Consider the following 11,921-nt stretch of genomic DNA (forward strand, 5'->3'; position numbering starts at 1 on the left):
TAGTTTAATGGAGATATTTTGAACAGCAGGGTTTAATAAATAACAGCATTTTAGTAAAGACTGGGGGATTTAGACAGTGTTTATGGACACAAGTGTATTTTAGAGTATGACTTTAATAGATTTGATTGATATTAATAATCTTATTGATAATGTTGTGGAGATCCTGTGCTTGTTTGGAGAAAATCATTGGTCCTCATTGATGAAACATCTGTAAATATTGGAGAAAGTTAGTGATAGTTACAGGTTTGATAGTTAAACATGTTCGTTAATGAATTATAATCAGTCAGGGTTAGGGTTTAGGGTTAGACATACAGAACATAGAGGAATAATCATCTTTCAGTAATGAGGCCAAATCTCACCTCTTTCTTTCTTTTTCTGCTCTTCCAGTTCCTTGTAAACATTTTGTTTTAGGATTCGGGTGTTTGTTAGGGATAGAATTAGGATAGGGTTAGGGTGTTTGTTAGGGATAGAATTTGGATAGGGTTAGGGTGTTTGTTAGGGTTAGAATTAGGATAGGGTTAGGGTGTTAGTTAGGGTTAGAATTAGGATAGGGTTAGGGTGTTTGTTAGGGATAGAATTAGGATAGGGTTAGGGTGTTTGTTAGGGATAGAATTTGGATAGGGTTAGGGTGTTTGTTAGGGTTAGAATTAGGATAGGGTTAGGGTGTTAGTTAGGGTTAGAATTAGGATAGGGTTAGGGTGTTTGTTAGGGTTAGAATTAGGATAGGGTTAGGGTGTTAGTCAGGGATAGGGTAAGGGTTGGGTTAGGCCTTTATTTTTTTAAGGGTTAGAGTTTGGGTGTTTTTTAGGGTCAGGTTAGGGTTTGGTTAAGTTAGGGTTAGGCTTTTGTTTTTAGGTTTAGCTATTCATTGTTTTGCTTTATGTTTGGTTCCTTTAGTTTCTCCTGTCTGTCCTCTTCTCCATCACTGTTGTGTGTTCACTGCACAGATTGTTATTTAAGAGAAATTAATTATTATACACTTCTCTGTCCTCGCCTGTGCGCATCGGCTGCCATTAGAGTGACGTCAGCTTCCCTCCTCGCCTGATTGGCTGGAGGAGGGGCTGTCAATCTAGAACTAATGGACCAATGGGGACGCTTTAGCCGGCCCTCATTTGCATGCAGCTCTGACTGCGACACTCACAGGAGGAAGTGCAGAATCTGAGCAGCAGAAGCAGAAAACAGCAGAATCTGAGAAATCAATGGAAGTCTGAATTCCTGATGATTTTATTTGGTCACTGACCACATGTGTGCTGCTCTTCCTATCATTTCTGTGAAATTGAGAGTGGCCTACGAACCCCATGGAGTGTGTTGAAGCTGTTTTCTGCTGATCAAACTGTAAACTATTGTCTTCAATAAAGTGTATCTCTGACTCCTGCTCTTTGTCTTTGTTCATCACACCGGCTCCTTGCATTAACATAACTGAAATCAGTTAGCGTAGTGATACAGGACTGTAATGCACTCAAAACATGCCTGAACTACTTTATCTGTGTGTTTATCTGACAATAAGTGTGAACACAAAACAATACATAGAATATCTTTTTACAAACTGCAGACTCAATTTAGCCTTTTTATAACAATATTTAAGCATCATGTAATGTTTAAAGAACTTTGCCTTGCCATTTGTAGGATAATGTGAAATATAAGTGTGTGTTGACTGTGATTTGAGTAAACCTACTCTAATATCTACTGAACTATCGTCAGGGCTTTTTCAATGTCTTACCACCAAATGTTGAGGTTTACTTACATAACAATGGTTAAAAAGGCACTCATTGACATCTACAGCTAGCAGCATTCTTCAAAATATCTTCACTTGTGTTCAAAATACTTGAGTAAACGAGGTAAATTTAGTTTTTGGTGAATTGTCCTTCAACCTTTCCTTCAGGACGTTCACGGCTCAGTTTCATACTTTGTTAGCGATAGTAGAACCACATATTACAAAGAAGACCAACAATTTAGATCTGGCCTACTACTTTACACCACGCTTGTTGACGTTGCAGGGAATTGTGAACTTCAGCATCTGGCTGTACCAGCAGGTTTTTGGGTTGTGGGTAGTTCTTGAGCGCGTCTGGTCTAGGAACGACTCCATTTTTGCATCATCAATCTTCTCCATCAATCCATCATAGTTATTTGATTTGTTTTTACCAGCAAAGCTCACAATGACAGTCACAAAGCTTAAGTGGTAAAATGTAATAATGCAATATACAATTACAATAAAATAATAAGCTAAAGTTAATCATAAATGGGGGTGAGTTGTGCCAACTTAACCCAGCCCCTTTAGCACAATTCACCACAGCCTGATAATGAAAGACTAGCATGATCCAGCAGTTTAGAACATCCTGCTAACTGTATAGACTTACTGTGTAGCCTACTAAAGTACTAAAACTTGCATGAGATATTCTCAAACTTGTCTATAATTGTTTAGACACAACAATTAAATAAACTTGATCATAAAATTTGCTTTGACAGGCAAAAAAAACAGTTTTCAGAGCTCAAATGTAATGATGGCAACACCCACACTCTCTGAAGAGTTTAGATGCAAAAACCTCTAAAAGATATTTGATATTTTCTTCTAAAATTAGCATTTTCTCTGACTCCTGTGTGTAGGCTCAGTAATTTCACTTTTATAGTGCTGAATAAGTTCTTTTCATTGCCTTTCAAGTGAAATAACTGAACATAAACATTAAAAAAAGCTGATTTTAGGTGAACTTTCCAACGGCATTTAGAGGATTTTGCATCTGAACTCTTCATCTATTTTCAGGTTAGTACTTATTTTTTAGATATCAGTATCTTTTGTCATTAAGCAGGGCTCCACAATAAGGACTGCCCAATGGCCTGGGGCCAGCGTGCGAGACGCTCCAGCCAGTGTACAGAATGGTTACTGGCCCAATCGAGCCAGAGCTGCCCTGTCACAAAAGTTTGGCTTCGACTGTCTGTCAATTGGGTGCAAATACAATCATAGGGTGCTTTTAAACATAGACGTTTGTTTCAGAATCTGTCTCATCTCCCCACGGTTAGCGTGGTTTGTTTGGCATATGTGAGTCCAGCCTAAATGAGGTGGTCTCTGCTCCATTCAGCTTATCGATTGCAGTAAGAAAACAAAACGGTCCAACGAACTAACGAACCAGGCTATATCACAGTGTCTTATGATTGTGAAATATTATTGCACTATAAAATTACTGTTCAAAAGTAGTTTATTGTTTAATTTAATAATTTATTCCAGTGATTTTAAAGATGAATTTTCAGCTTCATTACTCCAGTCTTCAGAGTCACAGGATCCTTCAGAAATCACTCTAGTATTGATTGGTATTGTTATTATTAAAGCATGAATGTCTGGAGTAATAATTTTAAAAAGAAAGCAGTTATTTAAAATTTTAATAAATATTTAACAATAAAAAAATCTTGAACTGAATAATTTTCTTTTAAAAAACATGAAAAAAAAAAAAATGATAAAACTGACCCCAAACTTTTGGCCGGCAGCATATATATATATATATATATATATATATATATATATATATATATATATATATATATATATATATATATATATATATATATATATATATATATATATGAGCAGTTACATGCAAATGTCAACCTTGCCATGAAAAAAAAAAAAAATTTTAACCAAAATACCGAAACTGTTTCTCCGTTCTGTGTACGCAGGTATTTTACAGTACTTTAGAAATACTCAAAAATGTATCTGTCAGTGTTTTCAAACTATTATATTTGATTTACCAAAGTCACACAAGTGGCAATTTCACATCGTCACATCCATAATGGAGAGACGTCACAACCATAACAACGTTTTTTCCTCATAAACGCAAAAAATTAAATCAAATAAAAACAATCATGTTTGCTCTACAGAGAGCCAGCTCTTATCCTTTTGATTAGCATAGTTTTTGGGGGCTTGTGCAGTTTATTTCACAGAATTTCTATAAAGCATGTTGTATACTCTAAACTCGCATACTTTTTTGGTCACATCCATAACGCATGTTTATTTTCCTCATTTAAAGTACAAAACATGTTTACAGATTAGTTTTTTCCTGCTCCTATAACTCTGTGGTAGTTTGTTCTGTAAAATATAAACAGATGATTCAATACAATGTTAACGCATACATACTTTATAGTGGATTTTGGCTGCCAGTGGGTGAATGTAAATACAGACGATGGACTACAAAATAGTGACGACTATTTTATCAAGCAAAAAGTCCAAGAACTGGCGAGGAGATCTCCTAGCCCATCACAGTCTACCTGCTCTTTTCACACACACACACACACACACACACAGGGCCGGCACGTCCATAGCGGCGTCGGCGACACCTCCCTCACCACCTGCGTCCTCATTTATATCCCCGAATAACACCCCCACCCCAACCCCTCCCTCGTCTTCAATTTCAACCGTGACCCGGTCCTCACTTTACTAACGGGTCCCTTTCTTTTTCACTATCGCGTTGAGGGCGGCGTGATCATCCTTTGCCTAGAGCGCCAGTTCAGCTTGCTGGGTGGAATTTAGACACCTCACCTCGAACCTGAGCTGAACTATTTTGAAACTTGACCGTTGCATGTGTGTAGGAACAGCTGACGATCCGTAAACAAAGCGGCACGCGTCGCGTTTTCAACGTGGCTTTACACGCGATATAAGAAAATAAAGAGTTAACCTGATACAGTACACGCGGTTACAAGTAACAAAACACAACTAAATACATAATTTGCAAGCTAGAGTAAACGAGGCTTTGTGAAATGGGGGAAGAAACTGATTCATGATGCACTGATCCATGTTCTGACAGTCTATACTGATCCTTCCTTTAACAAACTGAAGAAGTCTTCTTTGTAAGCAGGTAGTTTCCAGAAGCACTCAGAACTGCTCAAGGCTGGGCTATAATGTTGAGGTTTCATCTTTGATTAGACTGTCAATAATATCCATCTGCACAGCGTGACTTCATTCCACCGGTGTCTGTGTGCGTCTCTGTGTGTGTGTCTGTTGCTTTTTTCCTGTGTTAGTGGGCGGGGCCGCAGGTTTCAAATGTCCCTGGTTTGCGCGCGCAACTACTTGTGTTTCGTAGCCGCGTCATCATGAAACACCTAATGACTCGTTATCAAGACGACTCGTTTGAAGCACTATGAGTCGACTCTTTTATAGATGAATCAATAGTTTTAAACACTGTACACTTACAGATTTAAGCCTTAGCTGGATATTTCACTTCACTTAGAGCTGTGTGACACACTATAATATGGGCTCTTTAAACATATTACTAGTAAATTTTTTTACTAGTAACATGTACTGTATTATTTAATAAATGTGTACTGGTATCTTTTAAATAAGTTGTAGTATCTATTTCATCAGTTCTAGTACCTAATGAATAAGGACTAGTATCTAATACATGACTACTAGTATCTATTAGTAGGTACTAGTGTCTAATGATTAACTACTAGCACATAACAATATACATAACAATATGTACTAGTCCCAGCTGGAATACACACTCTCAGATATAAAGGCACGCGAGCTGTCACTGAGGTACCTTTTCAAAAGGTATAAATTTGTACCTTAACAGTCCATATTAAAACCTCAAGGGTACATATATTAGAACCTAAAAAGTAGGGGCGTAGCAACCGGGGGGGACGGGGGGATACGTCCCCCTCACTTTTAGAGACAGACCATTTAGAAACAGGTGATTAATAATTATATGAACGTATGATCTCATACAGCCGTCCCCCCCACTTTTAAAATGTCCGCTATGCCCCTGCTAAAAAGTACAAAAGTTTTCCTCTTAAAATGTTTAGGTACTAATATATACTTTTGAGGTACCAATATGGACCCTTTAAATACACCCCAGTGACCGCTCGTGTACATTTATTTCTGAGAGTGCATATACTCAAAACTCAATAGTTGATATCTCAATTACTGAGCCCAAAGAAATCAATGGAAATATTTTTACATTTATTACTAGTAACAACAGAATAGTTACTAGTAACTATTACAATAAGTTCTAGTATCTAATAAATAAAACTAGTATTAATTCATTAGAGACTTGTATCTAATGAATATGTTCTAGTATCTATTGAATAAGAACTAGTATTTGTTTCAAATGTTTTATGCAGCAGATGCCCTTCCAGCTGCAACCCATCACTGGGAAACACTCATACACACCCATTCACACACATACACTACGGACAGTTTAGCTTACCCAATTCACCTGACCCGCATGTCTTTGGACTTGTGGGGAAAACCGGAGCACCAGGAGGAAACCCACACGAACACGGGGAGAACATGCAAACTCCACACAGAAACGCCAACTGACCCAGCCGAGGCTCAAACCAGCGATCTTCTTGCAGTGAGGCCACCGCCACCGTGCAGCCCAAAATAAGTACTAGTAACAAGAAAATAGATATCAGTGCGGGTTATAGAGTAAATGTTAAAACGGCTTTCCATATAAGTACCAGAACCTATTAAAATAAAAACTGCTATCTAATGAATGAGTACTAGTATCTAATAGAAATAACTAGTGTCTAATGAATAAGCACTGGTATATTTTTATGAAGCGCTAGTATCTAATGAATAAGTACTAGTACTTAATGGATTAAAGATACTAGTATCTAAATAAATAAGTACTTGTAAACATGAAAATAGATACTAGTGTGGGTTATAGATTATAGAGGATGGATGAGTAAAATGGAGGGCTCTTCAAAAGTATGTGTTCACATAACCAATTTCTTCTATGGTTTTCTAGAAACAAAGGGTGGAACAACTTCCCTCCTGACATAAATCATCACCCTCTCCTGTGTTTAATAGGCCTTTTTCACACTTCCTGGTTCCGGTAAGCGAAACGGCGTTTCACAACATCCGGTTCCAATGGAACGGAGTAAGATAGAATGGCAGAGTCGTCTCGTTGATGTTATTGCAGCGTTCCCGGCTGCTCCAGCTTAAAAAAAACGACATCCTTACCTCAATTTCCACGAAAAGACAAAGGACAGAGGAAATCATGGGTGAAATTAATTAGACGGAATGAATGTCCTTCGTTTCAAGTGATATGCCAGAGTAATCTCATGTGCACAGAGCCGGCCCAAGGCATAAGCGAAGTAAGCGGCTGCTTAGGGCCCCGTGGCCACCAGGGGGCCCCCAAGAGTGCACGAAATGAATGAGTGACTTTTGTTTTATGTTTGTTTGTTGGGTTATGGATAAGGGGTGGGACAAAACATATGCCCATTTATCATGTTATTTCCGGCCGCGATACATACTCTGGCGCCACATATCGATACTTATCTAAATTTACAAAAGATATGAATTAATTAATCAGTCTTTCACACTGACTGCAACAGATTACCGCTTTAAATACAGTACACCCAGCCACCACCAGGCGCGTCCCATAACAGCAGATCATCAGAGACACACCGGCGTCATGTAAACCGCTGACAGGTGACCGTGAGCCATTGCAATGGTGGAAATCTCAGGCATACGGATATTCTTCTGTCCAAGCTGGACCAAGGTATTTGTGTTTCAGACATCCAGCTCCCCCGAATTTTCCGCTAGTTTCTTCCTCACAGACGCGCTTTCACTTCGCTATATCGTTCGCGTGTGCCCGCGGTCAGTGCTGTGACTTAAATGTGCTCAAACTTTTTAATTCCGCCAAAATATGTATTAGATAAAGATATCAATAGGGGGTGAACATATAATTTAAAAGGCCTTGCGTTTATTTAACCCTTACAGATTTTGGCAAAGTCTTGTAGATGGTATTTTGGCTAAAAATATTAGGGTAATTAAAAACTCTTTTTAAATAGGTGAGTAAATAACTGATGTTCTCCACTGCTGAAAACTTCATACGCGATCAGAGGAGTCTGTTCTCACCTCTCAGAGCATTCTGATCAGTTAAAGAAAAAATATTAATGCATTAAAAATATTACAAATATTTATTGCATGATTGTTTATTCAAAATAAACCAGAGCTAAGCATAAAAAGTTTCCATGTTTTCATAAAATAAGTTGATCAAGTTGTAATAAGTGTTTTAAGTTTACAGAAAACTAGAAAGCAATAATTGACTATTTTGACAGTGTTTTCTTAAATGCATATTCCACTAAATTGAGATTCTGCTGCTAGGATAGAGATGACTGTGATTTTCAATCACAAACTGCTCTTTGCACATCAGCATTGTTAAGTTTGACAATTTTAGAAACATAAAGTTATTAAAAGAAATGCATCATAACTTTTTGATGCATTTTATCAATTTTTCATGATATATTTGTGATTGGTTTTCTGTTGATTTATCGCAGAATCACCGATATCGTGATTGAAGCAATAGTGCACAGCACAGCAGCAAAACGCTTCATAAACTTTGTGATAAAAAATAAGCTTCTGATTTATACATTTGTTTCAAATTGTTTTGTTTTTTTTTTTTATAAAAAAAGCTCAATAATCTGCCAATTAGGGTAAATAAAAGAATATTGTTTTTGGTTTAAAAATAAGATTATTTTACTTATCTCATTGGCAGATTCACTTTACAGAAAAAAATTCACTTAATTTAGAATTATTTCTGAAAACTGACATTTTTTTCTAGATATTTAGTAATACGCTATATGCGAATATATGCTATTTGAACTACAAAATGCATTTTTTTCAGTGTTAACATTTATCCATTTTTTAAAAATGATCTTTATTGTCACTATTCTTGACTGTTTGGCAGCGTTTTGTGACTGAATAATAATAATAATAATAAGTATGCTATTGGCTACTTCCAGCTGTATTTGTTTCTGTCAACATTAATTACAGCTTAGATTAATGTTTTGTGTCTAATTGTTTAGTTTTGTGGCAAGTAGTCATATAAAAAGTGGGATCAATAGGCAGTTTATCAATAGGCAGTTGTTTCTGCAGTATAATATTTGGAATTGTCTTTAAACATATTTTATGATTTAAGTAACACAGCTACAGCAAATAAAATCGATAATGCATGTTTTAAATTTACAGTGTGCAAATAAATCAAGGATCGACGATAATTTGTCACATTGTTTGCACCAAGGGGGCCCCAATAAAATCCTGCTTAGGGCCCCCTGAAGGCTTGGGCCGGCCCTGCATGTGCAGTATGCACTTCAAGAGTAATAATAGAGCTTTTCCAACTCTTTTCCAAAAAGAAATCACTACTGTTCCTTATATACAATTTAATTCGATGTCTTTATTAAAGGGTGACTTGATTTGCTGAACAAAAGTGTGGCTGTTACCACAGAAATATCAGGTTAGAAACAAAATTAAAGAAATATCCTATAAACTTCTCCACAGATTTGATCCAGCAAAACATTATTTACAGAAATGTAGAAGTGGAATTGATGTAAATTGTATTTCTGTAATGAATACGAGGAGACGCTTTTACACTTATTTTGGCATTGCACAGACTCAGTCAAAAGGAAAAGGTGCAAAAGATTATTAACAATTTTCAGTGTTCAAAACCAATTTCATCATTGAGGGAAAATGTACTTTTTGGCTTTACTGTCTAATTTACTAATAAGCAACCAAATTGTAAGGTATTGATCACTGAAATATGCTTGTTTATTACCAGCATCAGAGACTCTTTAATCAAGGAAGCCTACCCACTTTAAAAAACTGTGACCTCTATAATGTATTTATTTAATATGTACATTTAGTATATTTGTATTTTATTTATAATTACCCCCTGGCATGTTTATTTTTGTGTTGTAAAATGTTATTTGCTGTTCTTTAAATAAATAATAAAAACTTAATAAAAAGCAGATGAACAAACTGAACTGGAACATGAACTAACTTTACCCTGAAGATTCAGAAACACAGCCTATACGCTACAGACGGACTGTTTTGAAGATATCTGCTTTAGTATTGAGTAATTAGTGTTAAACTGAAGTACTTTAATAGAATCGTATTCAAACACTGAACACATCAACAATCATCTTTATATTTTCCGGTGAGTTGGAGCTAAATTATGTTTCCAGACTTGAGTAAACCTTACGAGCGTTAAGCAACCTGTCATTATGGGGCTCCTCGTTCTTTCGCATTGACCGATAGCAACTCGCCCGTATCTGACCCTGAATACAAAGGAAGGAGGGGGTTAGCACAGCTTACGGACAACTACTAACATAAAACTAATCCTGCTGGATGTTAAATAGTTATTTTTGCTAACGAATGGCTTGAGTTAGCAGATCTGATGCTGTTGGCTGCGCACCTTACTGTAACCTAACGTTGCAAACGCTTCATGTAAGACACATTTTCTGCACAAATTCCTTTTAAATGCTAATTTATTTAGGCTACGTCAGTTCATTAACCAAGCGAACAACCTGTTCATGTCCAATTTATGGCAAAGTTGACAGTGAAAATGTCATCTGATGTCCTGAGGCTGTCATGTTTCTGCGACTGTTAGCATTAACCGGAATAAGCTAAGCATTGCTTCGGAGGGCGCTTCCGGTATTCAATTCCGCTGTGAAAAGGGTCTATTAAAAAGAGCTTACCTGTTGTCGTGACGGATGACCGGAAGTTCCGGAAGATACAGGTGGAGGAACGGAATCTGTGATGCAGAGTTGAGAAAATAGACATTTCACTGTCTGTTGTGGACAGGAGAACCGTGTGAAGAGACATTTTGAGTCAATGATCGCAGAAATGTCCTCTTGGAGTAGCAAATAACTGGTTTGTTCGCTGTATATATCCAATATTCCGTTATTGGCCGCCATTGAGAATCTCGCGAGTTGTGAACAGCTACCGTCACCGCGGATTGTGGCCATTATTACGGTAAAGTAAGAGAAAGACACGTTCCAGATAAGGTAAAACCTAACGTTATTATACGACGCCGCAAGAGTCTGAACTTTCTTAAAGAAACCGTACTTTTGAGTGTGTAACGCAAGCTTTGTGACAAACTACCGTTATTCCTCTTTAACGGACCGTTATGTTGCCTAGTTACGAGTCCTGTCAATCATCTCCTCAGGTCATCCTCGGCAGCAGGATAATTATGCATTCAGAAATTAAAACGCGTCTTTTTAAAAGTTCACATTGTTGTTCCTGATCAAATATATCGCGGAAAACGTTGTTTAAATATTTTCCAGTGTACAAATTATTTACCGAAGCCTCTGTACTTGAGCGTTGGTCGCGCGAGTCCGCCATGCTTGTAGTTTACCACCTTACCTGCGCTTGTAGTTTATGTGGGGCGTCTGTAGACTTGGATCCAGGTTGATTCCTAGGGTTCCTGACGCGTCCAGTAGGGGGGATGAAATAGGCCAAATAATACATTTGTAGCAAAGTGCTGAGTCAAATAGTATGGTCCTTCACAACTGGAGTGGCTGCACTTTCAGCACCGTATTTTTAGGACTGCATCTTTGGGACCCTAGTTTTTTGTGACATCGCCACCTACTGGATTGGATGACACGGTGAACTGCATTTCTAGGACCATATTTTTGTAACAACGCCACAGCGAAAACTTCACTTTCAGGGCTGGATTCCCAGCGCCACCTACCTAAATGGGTGATATAGCGGAGACTTTCAGGAACTTTTTTTCCAATTATTCTCTAAGTGGTTCTGTCACTATGTTTCTGTGTAAGACTGTATGGTATAGTTAATGCCACAGGAACTGTAAAGTGTTTAATATTGATAGTTCATTTTAAAATAAAAATAGCGAAATGTTGGTTAAGAGTTACATTTTTCGCTGGTGGAAACAGCTGTGATGATGAGGAGAAAACCAGACTGCTCCTCCGTGACATTGGGATACAGGTGATACAAGATTATCTATATCGAAGAACTGCAAATAAGCAGATATTATAACAACTTATCAATAAACACACATCTCGTTCTCTCGCAGTCTACAGCTGTGGTTTGCTGATCAAATGAAAAACAAAATACGAGCAGCAGCCGAAATCTGCCGCCGTTTTCTTATCAAATTTAAAGGGGACTGAGGCGATAATTTAGTGTGCAGTTC

Source organism: Danio aesculapii, chromosome 16 (genome assembly GCF_903798145.1).
Source record: "Danio aesculapii chromosome 16, fDanAes4.1, whole genome shotgun sequence".
NCBI classification, from domain to species: domain Eukaryota; kingdom Metazoa; phylum Chordata; class Actinopteri; order Cypriniformes; family Danionidae; genus Danio; species Danio aesculapii.